General features: G+C 46.8%; 1 protein-coding gene across 1 annotated transcript in view; it reads right to left on the reverse strand.

The window, feature by feature from the left end:
• Positions 1–14,212: 14,212 nt before the first annotated feature.
• The window catches only part of PRKX (protein kinase cAMP-dependent X-linked catalytic subunit), an 85,027-nt gene continuing 80,207 nt past the window's right edge, over positions 14,213–19,032 (reverse strand). Inside the window, exon 9 of the mRNA XM_030837302.3 lies at positions 14,213–18,844. The gene's annotated coding sequence lies outside the window, so the exon portion shown is untranslated. The remainder of the gene's footprint in view (positions 18,845–19,032) is intronic.

The following is a 19,032-nucleotide window of genomic DNA, read 5'->3' on the forward strand; positions in this document are numbered from 1 at the left end:
AATGGAAAAAATATGACTCTTGTCTTTTACGGATCCCCAAAGGCACCAGAAATACCAACATTCCGCCGCCATTATAAATAATTATAGGATGTACTGGTGATGCTGAAATTCCTTATTTACAAGTCGTCCTAGCAGCCTGGGAGTGTCCATTCCTGGCCATGGCTAATACTTTAAAAATTTACTACAGAGACCTCTTCGGACCAGCCCTGTCTGTGAACTACACATATAGTACGGTGTTTTGTTGTTTTAATAATTATGGTTCTGGTCTCTGTGATTGATGTTTGGTCTTTATTCTCTGGTATCCATTGTTTTCCAATGAATAGGGCAGAAGAGAATTTCAGTTAGGAAGGTCTTTTACCTAATGAAAGATGAGAAATGCAATCGTAGAAGGGTTTGCCTATTCCTTTCGCTGGTAAATACTCTTCTGAAGTTGTGTTCATTGTCTATTAACCGTTAAATTGCTCAGCTGGGTTCGGCTTAAAAATTAAGGCTTTACTATCTACTTCCCTAACGAGAGACGCTGTGGCGCAATTAAATACTGAGAGTCTTACATTTCAGCCCATTTCTCCAGAAAGAGTAGCTCACAGTGTGATCTCACGTTTTTTGGTTTTTGACACCTGAACAGTGTGTTCCCCTCATTTGCAGGAAGGATGGAATTTAGGATCCGCTCCAGCCCAAACCCACGTCAATTCTTAACTCAAATCTCTGTTGGCTGGCCCAACCACTGTGAAAAGAACACATCTTTTAAACACATGAGTGCATACTTAGGATGGAATCAAAATGTGTTTTACAAATACACATTGCCTTCAAGTCCCAGAAGTTTCTGAAATAAATTAAAACATGAGCTTGTCAGATGCCACAGACACCACATTATAACCCCAAAATAGATCCTACAACGCTCTGGCACGAGGCATTTCTGAAATAATGAACAGACCTCAGATCTGATAGCCCTATAAAAAAAAAGAAGTCGTAAAAACCGATAATAATAATCATAATAATAAGCATTCTCCCTTTTCATGAGCCAAAATCAGGATGGAATCACCCCTGATCATCTGTAATGAGCTGGTTATAGAGCAAAATGTTACAAACTTTATACTGTTGCTCGGAATCTGTAATTATTTGGACTGAAATGCTTAATAATAGTCATTTTCCAATGATTCTGATTTAAGAGGAGTCCTATGCCTATGTTTAAGGATTGTAATTTATCCTTTTCCTCAACAATTCCCCTGCGCCTGCAGGAGTATAATGCTTAACACGTGTGCCTCTGGCCCAGTGACGAAGACAGGGCCGTAAAAAAAAGTAGGTATTCCATCTAACTCTGCTGACTTCAAACAAACAAACCATCAACGTGAACGCACAAGATATTTTTAGAATGCACAAGGGGTTCACAGCACCAGGGGGGGCCACACAGCTAAAGAGCAGGTGTGATATCTTCCTGTAAAAAGTCTGCAAGATCCCTCCCCCCAACTGGAGACCGCCTGGCATGACGGTGATAAGGGAGGGGCACAAGGCGGGGGAGGTGTTTCAAGGCGAAGAGAGGCTTCATCGAAATGTGCTCCCGAGAAAGCTACCTACCCAGATGGACGCGCACGGGCAGAGCTGCACGCTGGAATCCGACACGCCAAGACAAAGGGAGCCACCAGATAAAAACAGATGTGAAACCTCGGGCACTTCGAACGCTACGGTCGTTTCAATTCTGCCAGTCATATGTAATTCGGGGCTTGGTTTCAAAACTCAAACCATGGAGGAATAAAAGGGAATAAATCCAAAGTTGTTCTTTACAATCTCCCTCCATGTCCCTCAGCTGTCATCTGTTTGATGTGTATCTTTCTAGACCTTTTCTATGGATCTGGGTCCATAAACATAGGAACATGCTGAAAAACGTATAGTTTCCTGAAGTGCGTCATTTCACCCCCCCAAACGAAACACAACGGATTCGCCTGAGCGAATTCTGAATTCACTTTTCCACGTACCAGTGTACCTTAGAAATCTTCCCTTGACCCAAAACACAGGCCTTCCACAGCTTTTTTTTTTTTTTTAAACTCCTGAAGCTCATTCTGTACATTGCTGTACTCTGGTTTATCTTCAAATCTCGCCCTAATTTTATGATTCTGTCTCAGGCCACTTTTTTCTTGCTTTGGTTGTTAGTTTATTCCTTAGTACTTTAATACAAAAGACTCAAAGAACCCAAACTATCTGGTAATTCCAGCACACAGAAATGTGTGTTGCCATTCTCTAACATAAGTTATGTACGCCCATGGCAAGAAAACTCAAACCACATGGAATTCCCACTTTATCGTATGTTTTGCATATATAAATTATTAGGAAAAGATAACCGATGGAAGGGGCAGATGGTATAAGTTATCTCACCCATTTCAAAGCAACATGAAGAAAGTAACATATAACAGATGGTCAACTTGGTTCATTTAAAACTGCACAGCACTGACTTGGAGGGCACTGTGCTTGGGGAGATAAGTCAGATAAAGGGAAATTCTGTACGACACCCCTTACACGTGGAATCTAAAAAAATACAAGAAACTAGTGAATATAACAAAAAAGAAACAGACTCGCAGATATAGAGAACAAACTAGTGGTTCCCAGCAGGGAGAGGGAAGTGGGGAGGGTCAAGATAGAAGGAGGGGATTAAGAAGTACAAACTAGTAGGTATAAAATAAATGAGCCACAAGGATGTATGGTACAGCACAGGGAAAACAGCCAAGACTTTGTAATAACTGTAAATGGGTGTAACCATTAAAAATGGTATAAAAAATAAAAATTGAAAAAAGAAAACCAAAGAGTTCACCCAACAAAAAACATTTTTAGGGCTTCCCTGGTGGCGCAGCGGTTGAGAGTCCGCCTGCCGATGCAGGGGACACGGGTTCGTGCCCCGGTCCGGGAAGATCCCACATGCCGCGGAGCGGCTGGGCCCGTGAGCCATGGCCGCTGAGCCTGCGCGACTGGAGCCTGTGCTCCGCAATGGGAGGGGCCACAATGGTGAGAGGCCCGCGTACCGCAAAAAAACAAAACAAAAAAACAAACAAACAAAAATTTTTAGATGCATATCAAGGTGAAATAGATTTTACCTATGTAGCTAGCAAAAAAACCCTTAAAAGTAACTTCAAAGTACGCGGCAGTAAAGATCTGAAGGAAAGTATTTTTTTTAAATGATTGAGTAGAAACAGGAAGAATATTTTCTGAAGGCCAATTTGCCAAGCTGTATCAGAATTTAACATGTAGGTAAGCAGGAAGTTTGGAGGAGGAGAGACGAAGAGTGAGGCGTTTTTCTATTTCCCATTTGTGTGTTCATGGTTCAAATTAAAATCCTAGAGGTAGAAAGAGAAAGAAAGGGTGGGAAAGCCACATTTCTGCCCCAGCCCTGGGGCTCCTGCACCGGGGCGGGGGGGGGGGGAAGGTGCAGACTGGCTCTGTCGACCAGCAGGTGGGACATCTCTTCCATGGGGGGAGCAGGCAGACCCTATGTGGGGCCTCAGGAGCTCCTAGACCCACCAGGAGGACAAGCAGAGGAAGACAAGTGTGGATGGAGGTTCCTCTTCCCTCCAGAGACTCTAAGCCAATCCAGGACGCCTCCTTCTTGGAGCACTTTTGCCGGAGACAGTAAGAGCTGGCTTCTTCCAGCTCTGGGAAGTCCACCTTCCCCCCCAGTTGCCACCACCCGGACAGTAAGAGCTGGCTTCTTCCAGCTCTGAGAAGGGGACTTAAATTCTGAAGAACTCTGTGAGCCAGCTCTTCCACTGTCGGCAGCTTGAAATCAGTCACGGCGGGATTAAGTACTGACACCATGGATGTCGGCAGAAGCTACGCGTCAGGGCCTTATTTCCCCCGGGAGAACCGGTTTACAAAGCACACCACCACCTAAGACCTTCTAAGCCTCTGCAGCACTGACACGGAGCAAGACCCTATGTGGCCTTCTCAGGACAGACACTCCCCCACCCAATGTCCTCCACCTGCCTCTTTTCTGTAGAAAAACTTTAGCCAGAGAATAACTTTAATCAGAGAAGTGAGAAAATGCAGAAGCAAAGGAAAGCAGTCAAACAAAACCAAATAATAACAGTGGAGCCATTACACAAAGTCAAGGACGCTTAGTCCCTCCTCAGGGACTATCGATCGTATTCTGAGCCACGTCCTGTGAGCTGCTTTGCAGATACTGAAGACCCCGCCAGGTGGAAGAAGTGCACTGCACGGTGACCAGGCCGTAGCCATGACATAAGCTGCCACCATTCTGAGAACTGGCCTCAAGGAAATGGGAACCAACTGACCTCGGAAGTGAAGACCAACCGTACGGAAAACAATCAAGAGGGTACAGATCAGACCATCCCATGACCAATTTCAAGATGACGATCACAGCTGACTGTGCTGTTTCTGCACGTAGCCCCGTCCCTCCGCCTTGACACTCCCCTCTTTTTTTTTTTTTTTTTTTTTTTTTTGCGGTACGCGGGCCTCTCACTGTTCTGGCCTCTCCCATTGCAGAGCACAGGCTCCGATGCGCAGGCTCAGCGGCCACGGCTCACGGGCCCAGCCGCTCCGCGGCATGTGGGATCTTCCCGGACCGGGGCACGAACCCGCGTCCCCTGCGTCGGCAGGCGGACTCTCAACCACTGCGCCCCAGGGAAGCCTGAAACTCCCCTTTGAAAGCTCCTGTCCACTGATCAGCAGGGGAGAGGTGGCTGTTAGACATGAGTCCACCTTCTCCCCGCAGTTGCCACCATCCAGGCTACCAATGCCTGCCTCTCGAGTATTGGCTTTGGAGTGGCGAGCAGCGAGACCCGAGTTCGGTAACACGCCCACAGCTGAATTCTGTGTTCTTGGTCTCAAGGGATTAGAGCAGCAGGCTATATATGGGATTCATCACGCCTGGCAAAACCACTAAACGGTTTTCTAAGTGTGATCAGGATACCAATGATGGTGGGGATTGACGGGAAAACAGATGTGGAGTGAAAATCCAGAAAGGTATATTCTGAGCTACTACATGGTGCTAAGAGCAAACTAAAAGACCCAGGAGCCTAGGTGCAAATTTAGGAGACAACTGCCTTCCACTGGCAGCTTTCGGTTAAACAGAAAGCAGAGTAAATTTGAGAATAGGAATATTCTCAATGCAGAAGCAGAATAGGCTGCAACCCCCTAATGTTCAGAAGAACAATCACAGGCTTCAAAACCCGTTAGGGCTTCCCTCGTGGCGCAGCGGTTGAGAGTCCGCCTGCCGAGGCAGGGGACGTGGGTTCGTGCCCCGGTCCAGGAAGATCCCACGTGCTGTGGAGCGGCTGGGCCCGCGAGCCATGGCCGCTGAGCCTGCGCATCCAGAGCCTGTGCTCCGCAACGGGAGAGGCCACAGCAGTGAGAGGCCCGCGTACCGCAAAAAAAAAAAAAAAAAAAAAAAATGTTCACGCAGGGCTTCCCTGGTGGCGCAGTGGTTGAGAGTCCGCCTGCCGATGCAGGGGACACGGGTTCGCGCCCCGGTCCGGGACGATCCCACATGCCGCGGAGCGGCTGGGCCCGTGACCCATGGCCTGCGCGTCCGGAGCCTGTGCTCTGCAATGGGAGAGGCCACAGCAGTGAGAGGCCTGCGTACCGCAAAAAAACCCCAACAAAACAAAAAAACCCCGTTAATTTACTTTCAGATGTTAGAGAAACATTGTAGATCTACATCTGCTAATGTATACGCAAACACTACACACCGATGGTAAAACAAAGTATACAGTGGGCGCTCATAAAATGATTACAAGTTTCATGTGGCCTTACCAGCCTAAAATAATAAGAAAACCCCTTTCAATGGGATTATTTGCTGAGTTCAGAGGTTGAAGAAATGGTGCAGGGTGATTTATAATGATTTGCTAAAAATTAAGCAAAGGACAGGCAATTCAGAAAAAAAGAAATGTGAAAGTCCAAAACATGTGGCTATGTGCAAAACCTCACTCATAAATGTGGACTGAAAATACTGAGATATGACTTCTTTAAACCAATCCAGGTACCAAACACTATAAAAGCTGGCCTGTCCACTTGCTGTGGACAAGGCTATGAGAAACTTCTATTCTCTGTTGATGGGTGTAAATTGATAAAAGTGTTTCTGGGTTGCAACGGGCAGTATCTGATCATAATTTAATTGAGCAAATCCTTTGGATCCAGCATTTTGTTTCTAGATCCTTTTCTAGGAACGACTGCTACACACACACACACACACACACACACACACACACACACCAGATACACACACACGGACCTCAGATATACACACACCAGATACACATCCCACACCAGCGGTCCCCAACCTTTTTGGCACCAGGGACCGGTTTCGTGGAAGACAATTTCTCCGTGGACCAGGGGTCGGGGGTGGGGGGGGCGACGGTTTCAGGATGATTCCAGTACATTACGTTTATTGTGCACTTTACTTCTATTATTATTGCGTTGTAATATATAATGAAATAATGATACAACTCACCATAATGCAGAATCAGTGGGAGCACTGAGCTCGTTTTCCTGCAAATAGACGGTCCCATCTGGGGGGTGATGGGAGACAGTGACACCCGACGTGAGGGCTTATGTCCAGTCTACTCCGTAAGACGCAGCTTAACTATCACTTGCCACTCACTGATAGGGTTTTGATATGAGTCTGCAAGCAACTGATTTATGATGGTCTCTGCGCCATCAAACCTCTCTGCTAATGATAATGTGTATTTGCAGCCGCTCCCCAGCGCTAGCATCACCGCCTCAGCTCCACCTCAGATCACCAGGCATTAGATTCTCACAAGGAGCGCGCAACCTAGATGCCTCGCATGCGCAGTTCACAGTGGGGCTCGCGCTCCCGTGAGAATCTAATGCCGCCGCTGATCTGACAGGAGGGGGAGCTCAGGCGGTAATGCGAGCGACGGGAGCGGCTGCAAATACAGGTGGAGCTTCCCTCACTCGCCCGCCGCTCACCTCCTGCTGTGCGGCCCGTTTCCTAACAAGACACGGACCAGTACCGGTCCATGGCCCAGGGGATGGGGACCCCTGCGCCACAACACACACACACACAAAGATGCAACCTCATGTGTATATACATGCACGCTATTTTATATAAAGCATGGTTTGCGCTGTACAAAATGCAAAAAAATTCTCTTCTTTCCAGCAATTCAATACATAAATTACGTAAGGGCACCTTGCCTACAGTAGGAGACCATCTCCTCATTGCACAGGAAAGTGCAGTAAGTTTCTCTACACTTAGTGGCAGAGAAACTACACATAACAGAGTTTTACATGAGGGTGTCCTTGCATGTCCTGAGAACTGTTCCAGGCACCAGACATACAACCCTGAACAAAACCAGAGACCAACTTCCCTTCCTCCATGGAGTTTGCATTATAATGGGGAGAGACAGACAGTAAAGATAAGTAAGAAAAGTGGACATGACCCATTAGAAAGTGCTCAGTGCTATGGAGAAAAATAAATGAAGGAAGGGGCTGGTGATAGGGGCAGGAGAAATGAGTTGAAATTTTAAATACGATGCAGGAGGGACCCCTTTATGAGAAGACAGCTGAGCAAAGTCTTTAAAGAAATGGTGTAAATGATGGACAGACAGACATAGACAGACAGACAGATATAGATAGATAGGTGGATGGACAGTCTTATGCTAAGGTCCAGGGTCTCTGAACTTCAGTGCTACTGACATTTGGGGCTGGAGGACTCTGATGTGCGGCGTCCTGTACCCCATCGAGTGTGGAGAGCACACCTCTCCCCTGAGAGATCAGCACACCCTTCTTTATTACATTTATACTCTTAATGAAATGTTGCACGATCTAAATACTACAATTCCAAAACTGTTTTAAATAATTGCTTTACATATGCAACATTACCCATTTGAGGGGTTAAACAGACGCCTCGAAAAGTGGTGAAAATCTTTTTAAAGGGGGTTATCAAATTTATCTTGCCTGGGTAGAAACAGTACATCTATCGGGAGCTTAGAAAGAGGATTATCTGCCACGACTGAAAGAATATTTTTACAAGGGCAGAAAATGAAGCCGATTTTCAGTGAAGACCAGTAGAAAATGTCAAAGGTAAGAACCAAATGAGAACAAGGAAATAAAGTGAAAACTGGGGGATGGACACAGGAAAATGGTTACACATGTCGGGGTCTTCCACACCTGACGAGGACACGCTGAATTCTGGAGCCAGCTTTGAGAGAGCTGAGAGTAAGGCACGCGGAATCCCACCAGCATCTCTTCCCCTTTTGGAAAAGAGAACCCTCCCAGCCATCCAGAAGCCCAGACGTCTATGCAGATCTGAGACTGGCTGGGACCCGGGACCCTTGGCTGCAGTGCCGCAGTGCTTGAACCTGGACACACCTCTCTTCCAGCAACAAAATATAAACACACTGTATGGGACTAAAAATAACTGCGTGCATGTGCAGTTGGGGCAAATTCTGGACAAAAGACACAAAGAGACCAAAAAACGCAACTGCCACTTTTGAAGAGTCTGGAGCAAAAGCAGGGCACTGCGCACGCCCCCTGCACTCACACCACCAAAGCAGGGCACTGCGCACGCCCCCTGCACTCACACCACCAAGGCAGGGCACTGCGCATGCCCCCTGCACTCACACCACCAAAGGGGTGGGCAGACTCCCTAAGCCTCCCCTCCGGCCCGACCCCTGGACACACCCCTACCCTCACCCCGTAGAAGGACCCAGCTGCCCCCCACTCGGGGAGCGGGGCAAGGGCACCTGTTACTTGTTCTCGCTCCCCCCCTGCTGCAGCAGGGACCCCAGTAAAGCTTTGCCTGAATTTCTTGTCTGGCCTCTGATCAATTTCTATCGATTAAGGAGGCCAGGAACCCCGGCTGGTAACAGATCTTCAATGAGAGCTGGAGACATCTGGGGGAGAGGCTGGTGGCTGCCCCATCGCCAGCTGCCCAGAGCTGACAAAGACCTTCCACCACCGTTAGGAAGGAAAATCCATCCGACCGGCATCCCAGAGCAGACTGTAAAAAAGTGCTGGCCACAGGCCATGTCCATGGCAATTTCGACCCAACAGTTGTAAAACAAACAAACTAACTAACTAAAAAATAAAAGAACACACTGGACCAACGTTCTGTCAAAGTACAAGTGTGCAGGGACTGGGAATAAGGGCTGGAGAAAAGAAAATATGAGTCCAGAAAGACAGAGCACTGGTAAGCATGCTGTAAACCGCACAGATGAGGACAGAGCACCGGTAAGCATGCTGTAAACCGCACAGATGAGGACAGAGCACCGGTAAGCACGCTGTAAACCGCACAGATGAGGACAGAGCACCGGTAAGCACGCTGTAAACCGCACAGATGAGGACAGAGCACCGGTAAGCATGCCGTAAACCGCACAGATGAGGACAGAGCACCAGTAAGCACGCCGTAAACCGCACAGATGAGGACAGAGCACCAGTAAGCACGCCGTAAACCGCACAGATGAGGACACAGCACCGGTAAGCACGCTGTAAACCGCACAGATGAGGACAGAGCACCAGTAAGCACGCCGTAAACCGCACAGATGAGGACACAGCACCGGTAAGCATGCTGTAAACTGCACCGATGAACCAGAAGGCTGGTGTGCGCCGTGGTGAACAACGGAAATGAAGGGGTAGAAAAGAGGATCAACTTCTAAGGTCACAGACATGATGGGAAAGAGAGCCGCAGCTTTTCTTCTAACCCCTCCCTAGTATTCGGTCCCTCGTGAAATCAGCAACACAGAGCTTGGAGTTCATGTGAGGAAAAAAAAAGCGGGATTCAGAGCAGTCACCTATGGGCTTCCCACAAAAGACCCAAGCCTGAAATGTGGTTTCATTTCTGGGTGGTTCTGCTAAACATGCCAAATAGGTTTCCCACCATGACCACAGTAAAGGCTTGAAAAGCACGAATTAGGGGATCTCTGCTAAAGCCCCAATTCTTTAAGATGACATTCTGAAAGTGGCATAAATTCCCCCGAATAGGTCACGGGGGCTCCCTCCCTTAGGAAGGAAAAGACAACAGATTCCCAAGAAAAAGCCAAGGATCTAAACATCCGGCCAGGGACTTCCTGGTGGTGCAGTGGTTAAGCATCCGCCCGCCAATGCAGGGGACACGGGTGCGAGCCCTGGTCGGGGAAGATCCCACATGCCGCGGAGCCACTAAGCCCGTGTGCCACAGCTACTGAGCCTGTGCTCTAGAGCCCGCAAGCCACAACTACTGAGCCCACGAGCCACAGCTACTGAAGCCCGTGCTCTGCAACGAGAAGCCACCACAATGAGAAGCCCGCGCGCAGCAACGAAGACCCAACGCAGCCAAAAATAAATCACAAATTTTTTTTTAATAAAAGGATATCAGTTTAAGAAAATAAATAACCATCTGGCCACCGGGAAACGGAGAGTTCTTGGGTATTAGAATGTACTCTGCACAAGGCCAATCCTCCCCCTTTGCCTTTTAGGCATTGGGTCGTGCTTCTCCACCCTGACAAAAATAAGCACAGTGGATAAGAACTGCCCAAATTCCGACCTCCGTGGGCCAAATTAACCTTTGTTCTTTCCCACTTACTGGAAGGACGTCCCTTTAAAAACTCTGCCTTTTGTGGATTTTTTTTTTTTTTTTTTGCTTTCTCTAAGGCACTGGTTTTAAACAGCCTGCACACAAATTCTGATTCATGAGAAAGAAGCATTGTTCAGCCAGTGGCTTTCCAAGACATCGCCCTCCCCGGGGGACTATAAAAGCTGACTGTGCAGCGGGCTCCAAGCCAGACCTTTCTAACCAGATACCAAAGCCAGTCTATTCTCCAGGATGTTCTTGAGAACTGGAAACATTTCGGGTGAAATTCGAGACCCAGCCCCAAAGGCGGCTGCCAGGGGCCAAGGGCAGTGGGGACAGGGGAGCGGTGGGAGGCAGTCACTCACTGTTCAACGGGGATAGAGTTCGGTTACGTGAGAGCAATACAGCCTAGGGAGCTGCTGGACTTGACGGTGCCTACGTAACAGGGGAAACCAGTTACCTGTTCCTTTGACCTTTGTGCTCTGTCGCCTGTGCTCAGTGATGCTGGCTCTGCACCTTTTGTAAAAGAATGTTGCCTGTGGCCTGAAATATACATAACGGCACATGCTCCGGGCTCTGACCTTTACCGGTAAAACACTTTTCGGTTCATATAGAGATAAAAGGTTGCAGAACAGAGAATAACATGTGTCTTGTTGGAGGTTTACGTGAACGCGGTGACCTGACCTACATGGACAGATGCAAGAGCAAAGGATTCCAGCATCCAGAAGGTGCCACAACCCCAGCCCGCCCTCCCCTTGCCTTTAAAAACGCTTTGCTGAAACCCTTCAGGGAGTATGGGATTTTCTGAGCACGGTCTCCTGGCAAGCCCTGCAATAAACCTTTCTCTGCCGCAAACTCCGACGTTCCGGTTTGTTCCGCCTCACTGTGCGTCGGGCACACGAACGTGCGTCCAGTAACATCTATACTTGACGATACTGCACTTTGCACTTAAAATTTTATTGAGGGTAGATCTCCCGTGATGCACTTTTTAACCACCATTTAAAAATAAAAGTTTATCTGTGCTCGTAGCTTCACAGGTCTACAAAAGAGTCTCTCGCCTGCATTTCTGGAAGGTAATTTGCCTGTTAATAACTCTGACTTTCAAAAGGGTTCAAGTAGATCATGGTTTCCTGCCTTAAGACAAAGCAAAGCATGCAATTGTCAATGCTCTTATCAATCCACTGACTGGAGGTCTTCAGCATTTGACAGTTTGCCCGGCAACCAATGTTTTCCTCCAAATATAGAGAACCTGGTTCTTTCTTTCTTCAATGACGGTCCTAATATTTTTATTACTGAAATGTCATGTGGTGCACTGGAATGAGCCGGAGTCAGGTGGAGTTTGAATCTCAGCTCCATGATTTATTAACTAGGAGACTGTGGTGAATAACTTAGTTTTTCTCGGCCTCAATTTTGTTACCTTTAAAGGAGGGGGCGGATATCTCCTATTTTTAAATGTTAAATGGTAGCCACGCCCAGGAGTGGGATTGCTGGATCATTTGGTAATTCTACTTTTAATTTCTGAGGAACCTCACCTCCATGTGGCTTTCCACAGTGTCTGCACCAGTTTACATTCCCACCCAGTGTAGGAGGGTTCTCTCTTCTCCACACCCTCTCCGGCATTTGTTGTTTGTTATCTTTTTGATAATAGCCATTCTGACAGGTGTGAGGTCGTATCTCACTGTGGTTCTGATTTGCATTTTGAAGAGGTATCTGCACCCCCAGATTCACAGCATCATTATTCACGACAGTCGAGACACGGAAACAACCTCAGTGTCTGTCAACAGAGGAATGAATAAAGGAGATGTGGCGTACAGATGCATACGACGGAATATTACTTGGCCATCAAAGAGGAAATCCTGCCATTCTTGACAACACAGATGGGCCGAGAGGGTATTATGCTTAGTGAAATAAGCCAGACAGAGAAAGACAAATAGGGTATGATATCACTTATCTGCAGAATCTAAGAAAGTCACATTCATAGAAACAGAGTTAAAAGGTGGTTACTGGGGCTGCGGGGTGGAGGGGTAATAGGAGAGATGTTGATCAGGGTATAAAGTTGCAACTAGTAGGTAAATAAGTCCTGGAGATTTAATGCAGAGCACGGTGACTACAGACAATAATATTGTATAATAAACGTCACCCTTACTAAGAGACTAGTGCTTAATTATCCCCACCACATACACACACACAAAAATGATAATTAGGTAACGTGATAGAGATGACAGCTATCGCTACAAGGGCAATCATACTGCAATATATAAATGTATCAACCAACACGTGGAACACCTATCAGAATGTTATATGCCAACTGTATTACAATAATAATTTAAAAAACAAACCCTGTAAAGCAGGTATCTTACTGTCCTGTATGGAGGGGAGCTCCAAAAACAGAAGAAAGATTTTTTTTCCGCAGGCAATACCTGAGGCAGCCTGGACTGAGACCACACCTGTTCTTCCTTAACTTCTTGAGACAAGGTTGTTGGATTCTTTAACAAGAACGCAAAATGAGACTGGCTTCCAGACTTCCATGAACAGAGTATGGTTACGGAAAAAAAAGGAGAAAGAAAAGAAAAGAAGCCAATGAGGGCAACCAAAACGGCAGAGGAGACGGAAGAACTTAGCTGCTTCGCAACACAGACTCCGTGGACCATCTCCAGCAGTCCCTCAAAAACCCTTTCTCATTTTCTCCCGAAATATGCATGGATGTGCACGTGCATGTACACACACGTCCACACACACACGTCCACGCACGTACACACACACACTCACTCTCTCTCTCTCTCTCAAACCAGAATGTCATCCCCTAAGCACCTACTCTATAGAAATTCTAGAGCATCACTCCCAGAAGGTTTGCAGCCAGACCCTAAGTTGCCGTGCCTGTCTGTGGAGACGCTCCCAAAGGAATTCCATGAGCAGAGGTGGACAAGGGTGGCCACCAAGCAATAAACAGGCTCGTATGGGACCCTCGTTTTGGTGTGATGCTTGTTACCTGGCTGTAGCAGTGACGTGAATGCTATAAATCACACACGGGTTGACTCGCAGTGAGGAAGGGCGCATGTTTCAGAAAACTGCAGAGGTAGCGTGGAAAGCCGGGCGCCAAGCTACGTGACGGATGAGAATGAAATTTTAAAATAGTTCAGTTTTTGATGACAACGATGGAGGTACATTTTGAACAAACCGCAAAGGCGACTGGCAAAGACACCCTTGGGTACTAGACGAGAGGTTGGCAAAGCATGGCCAAATCCAGCCCCCCAGCCTCTCTTTATAAATAAAACTTTATTGGAACACAGCCACGCCCCTTCATTTACATACAGTCTAGGGCTGCTTTTGCACACAGCTTGTCCTACAGTGCCAAAAATATTAACCATCTGGCCCTCTGCAGAAGAAAATACAATAATACTGTAACATATGTTTGAAACTTGTTTTAAGGGAGAATTTGAAAGTTCTCAACACAAGAAAAACATGTTATAACTATGTAAGGGGACGGATGTTAAATAGATATACTGGGGTGTTTTTCTGCTACGTATACATATATAGCATCGTTATGCTGTAAACCTGAAACAAAATTTTTTGGTCAATTATATCTCAGTAAAATATAAAAAATTAAAAAGAAAAAGAAAGACTTCCGACACCTAGGCTCGATGAAAGCAGAAAACCTACAGCTTTCCCTGTGAGCAAAGAACCAGACCGGAGACAGACTTTACCTTAAAAGATACAAAGTTTTATTAAACAAACCTGGAATCAATAGTATTATTCCATAAATTAGACAGCAGTAAAATTTTCCTAGGGTATATATACAAATCACAGTGATTTTCATTGTGCAAGGAATTGACAGGGTTTTTTAATCCACATGAGAAGCTGGGATGACCCGGCGGGGCTCCCAGTGTGACTCACTGGGGACATGCCACGCTGGCCCAGGAACTTCATCCCGCAAGAAAGAAGGAAGCTCTGACGGCCCTGCAGAGCTGGAAAAGCATCTCAGGGAACCAGGAAAGACGGCCTGCGAGCAGAAAGGCTTCACATCCCCGTTGCAAAAACAAACATGTAATGACTTGTACTTAAATAACAGAAGTCCACCATGGAAGATCAACAGGACATCTTAAGACACAATAATTTAGAGGAAACCGATACAGAGTATCTCCTTTTGATTATGAAGCACTGCTCCTTGGATGCAACCCCACAGGGTCTGCAAAAACAAGCTTGATATGAAAACATTATGCTTGGTGAAAGCATCCCCCCCCATTCCACCTCCAACAAGACAGACAGACACACACACACACACACAACTACTCAAACATCTTAAGACAACTGTGCATGTGTTTTTCTCTTTGTTTTTGGTAACTCAACAACATCCAGGGAAGTGGAACTAATTAGAAACAGGGCTAGAGGGTACATACAGTACGTAGGATGTGCCCAACAGGTGTAAAATACACGCCAGGGAGACGGACCCCTGGAGAAAGAATAATGCAGGCATGTGTCCCTTCAAATCTTAATTGGGAGCCATCAAGGGCTCCTGTGATGGTGTAAATTTCGCGATGCAAAATCAAAGGGCTGGAAAAAAAAAAATCCAATCTTTCCTGCACCTGCAGCTAACGTGAGGAATTTGATGTTCTGATGGGACCTGCTGCAGCCTGCAGCGTTCCCCTGGGTGGGCGGCCCTCGGTGCCTACGGGGCGGTGCGTCGGGGTCTCGCGGGAACAGGATGGAGCTGTATTTCACAGTTCAAGTGGTTCCGAACTGAGAGGCAACTTAGGTTGTACGTAGACAGGGCAAATGTGTGTCACATCACCCAACTGCTCAGCGCTACTGGTGACGCTGTGGCTGGCAGCAGGGGAGTCCCGACATACAGACGGACAGAAGGAAACAAAACACTGCACGAGACCTTTATAAACAGCTGATGGTGCAGCTGCCCCAGGAGCACAACAGGAGGTGGTGTTTTAAAGCATCGTGATGGTGTGACATGGACACCTGTTACCTGGTGACTGGAGTTTCTTTTGCGTATTTTGACATGTGGAGAGCATAAATCACGATTTTTCCATTGCTGGCACACGATACATTTCTGCTGAGGGGGATTCCAACTTCTGTGACCATGAACATTATGCCGTATGGTCAGCTGTGATTTCATCTCCTTCTCAGCTTTACAGATGCCTATCAAAGCAGGCTGGCGACAATCCCCTTAGGAAAACAAGACCCGCCTCAATCCACCTCTTGCAATACATGTGTGTCCTAAAGACTTTTTAAATAGCATTGTCATTTACCAACTTGTCAAAATTGCAGAAAACAAAAATCAATCTGTCCTTTTCCGGCTCTGAATGTTGTGCTGATGGATGTGAATTTTCTCCAAAACTTTGCACCCTGATTATTTTTGATCCGATATGTGAACGCGGCAGAAGGCCTCCAGGGAGGGAACAATTTTTCGGTTATACACGGAGAGCATGCCATGTGCTTAAGACTCACTTTGATCACACCCATCTTTGCATTACGTCAAACCATGTAATTTATGCCCTGGTCACCGGCAGGTAACGCTTTGTGTAATTAAATGGGCCCGAGGGTCTGGAAGGTGAGACAAACACCATGTGGTACTCTTGGAATTCCTCTTCACTTTCAATGTTTTGCGTGGCTGACGGTCAATGACAACGTTTTTAAAGAACCAAGTCATCAATGCATTTGAACTTTTGTCTTCCCTGCATATTTGTTCAAAATTAAGGCAGTGTGTGTTCATGCATTCTTGGACTCTTTTCATCTCATAAATTAAATCCTGGACAGGAAGCGCGAACCCAAAAAAACACGCATAGGGATCGTGTGTGTGTACAATTTTGCATTGTGTTCAAGAAAGGTGTTTCATTTATTTTGTATTTTTTTAAGCATAAACCTCCAAATAATAATTTTTTTTTTTTTTTTGCGGCACGCGGGCCTCTCACTGTTGCGGCCTCTCCCGTTGCGGAGCACAGGCTCCAGACGCGCAGGCTCAGCGGCCATGGCTCACGGGCCCAGCCGCGCCGCGGCGTGTGGGATCTTCCCAGACCGGGGCACGAACCCGCGTCCACTGCATCGGCAGGCGGACTCTCAACCACTGCGCCACCAGGGAAGCCCTAATTGTTTATCTTTATAGTCAGAAGACACAGGACATGTTTTTCCTCGTGTGTCTACACCTCCGTGCAGGTTTGCTTTGCTCATTTAACCTTCTGACGTTCAACGATGAAACAGTGCAGAAATTACATGGTAAAATTTTAGCCCCTGTTGGCCCATGGCTTCATCCAAAGAGCACGGCGCCCGAAAAGTACAGACTGAAAACACAGTTCTGTGGGAACATTTATCCAAGCGCACCCTCGGAAAATAAATTTTTATTGAGCTACTCATTGTAACGGGTTTCTTTTACTAAATTTTGGACTCACTCTCACCTATGGAGTTGGTTTTTGAAGACGAGGTCATTTATGAGAAGGGGGTGATTTAGTGTCTTCAATTTAAAGCTCTTATAGGTGTAAGCTGCCTTCATGTCACCTTCAAACACACACAGCCCTCGTCTTTGGATTCGTGAGTGGAAACTGGCCAAATGTGAGAGGTGACTGCATCTCCTTGGACATTTTTTGCTGCGGTAAAAAAAATGTATGATTTTTTTGCAAATGGCAGCTCTCCACACCCCCAGATGTGCCTGCAGAAGAGATAGAGGTAGGAAGGGGCTATAGGAAGAAAAGCCTTCCTGGCCCAGCCCAGGAAAAACAGTGTTGATGGCAAAGAACCTGCCCGGTAACCCAAGAACACATGAGCTGCAGAGGCCGGGGAGGGGGCTGAGAGTTCAGGGGGCGCCCAACGCTTGACACCAACACACCTGTGGGACATACTCTGCCCCATGCCGGCTGCCCAAGGAGCTGGACCTTTCTTGGCAGGAAAAGGGAGGATGCAGGAGAGGCGATCTCGGAGATCTATCGGGTGCATCCCTGCCGCCACTGAAGGCTCTGGAACCTACTTCTTAAACGCACAGACCTCCACGGAGAAGGCCGTGGTTGGGCCCTAAGATCGGATACGTAACAGGTTTGAGCAATGCTGTGTTTTCAGCTGACTCACAGCCAACAGAGTATGGGCGGCGCCATTAGATTTTCACAGCAAAGTCTGGAATCAGAAAGCAGAAGCAGAGAGGAGAGGAGGAAACGCACGAGGGACCAGACAGACACCAAGGCCCTCCGCCCAGGCACTGCTTCTGGGAAGACCCCTATTTACACAGCAACACACTCATGGCGACCCACTCAGCACGTGGCTTTCAAGATCAGTGCTAAGGGGACGGCACAGCAGAGCACTCCTCAGGGGACCCTCACCATCACGTCCAAAGAGAAACGAATCTCACCCAACGGTTATGCTGCACAAGCCAACCAGGTCTATGACACCAGATGGACTGAACATTGACAAGAAGAAGCAAAACTAAGCAGAAACGAGGGAGGTTCAAACACTTCCATCGTACCCGTTTTGTTTCTTACTGTTCCTAAAACCAAAGGGAAAAGAAAACATTTGCATAACTTCATTGAGCCAATACAGAAAGCTACGAGTTTGCTTTGGGAGATGCCGTTTGGTCCACAGATTTAACCTGGAATATTAATAGATAGCCATCCCCCTACAGAGTATGAGATTTTTTAATGCAATAGAGAAAATTCCTTGAATAACCGTCATGGCCAATGGCTAGCCTTGCACTAAAGTCCAAAGCCACATCTCCTTCCCTGTCGCCCTGGATTCATGACCCAAGGCTACCAGACACAAAGCGTTGAAGATATTGGATGTAGACCGTCGTATGATACTTTCTTCACATATAACCATAAAATGCACGTAAGATGGTAAAAAATGCACATATCATACTTTCAAAATTTGTCCCCAAGAGAATAGATGCTTGGAAAAAAACCGGAAACATAAAACACCATAGGCTCTGGAAAGTAGGAACATTTACTTCACTGCACAATTTCCCTGATCCAGGCGCACCGTCCTTTTTATACACACACAGACACACGCACAGGCACACACACGCAATTTGTGGTTGTATCTGAACAAGTTCAGCTCAAACTTATAAAGTCGATGAGAAAAAAAACCCCAGGATATCCCAGTAGGAACACAAGCCTAAAAAGATAAAATCTACAACCAAACAATTTTTCAAAACGTCCTACTGTGCAGTCGATTTCCAGTTGCTTAAATAATTCTAGGTCCACAACTGTCAATGGCTCGGCCATCTCTTTATACACATCCGGGTGTACATAAATGTGGAACAGTCCTTCTCCCATTAAGAAGGTGCTTCTTCAGGTCCGCCTGGGGGCAGCCATCTGTCCCAGGCAGGCTCAAATCACCCTGTTTCTGGCATGAAATCAGACAAAGGATTTTGTTAGTTTTTAAACACCTGGGTAGAGTTTGTCATCCTAAGAACAACAGCAACAATAATAGCACGAAAGAAACCCAACTTTCCTTTGGAATTCTTACTGCAAAGACCCACAAGCCTGAATTCTAAGGAGAGAAGATGCCTAATAAGAGACATGGAACAATAT

Source organism: Globicephala melas, chromosome X (assembly GCF_963455315.2).
Source record: "Globicephala melas chromosome X, mGloMel1.2, whole genome shotgun sequence".
Classification (NCBI taxonomy): domain Eukaryota; kingdom Metazoa; phylum Chordata; class Mammalia; order Artiodactyla; family Delphinidae; genus Globicephala; species Globicephala melas.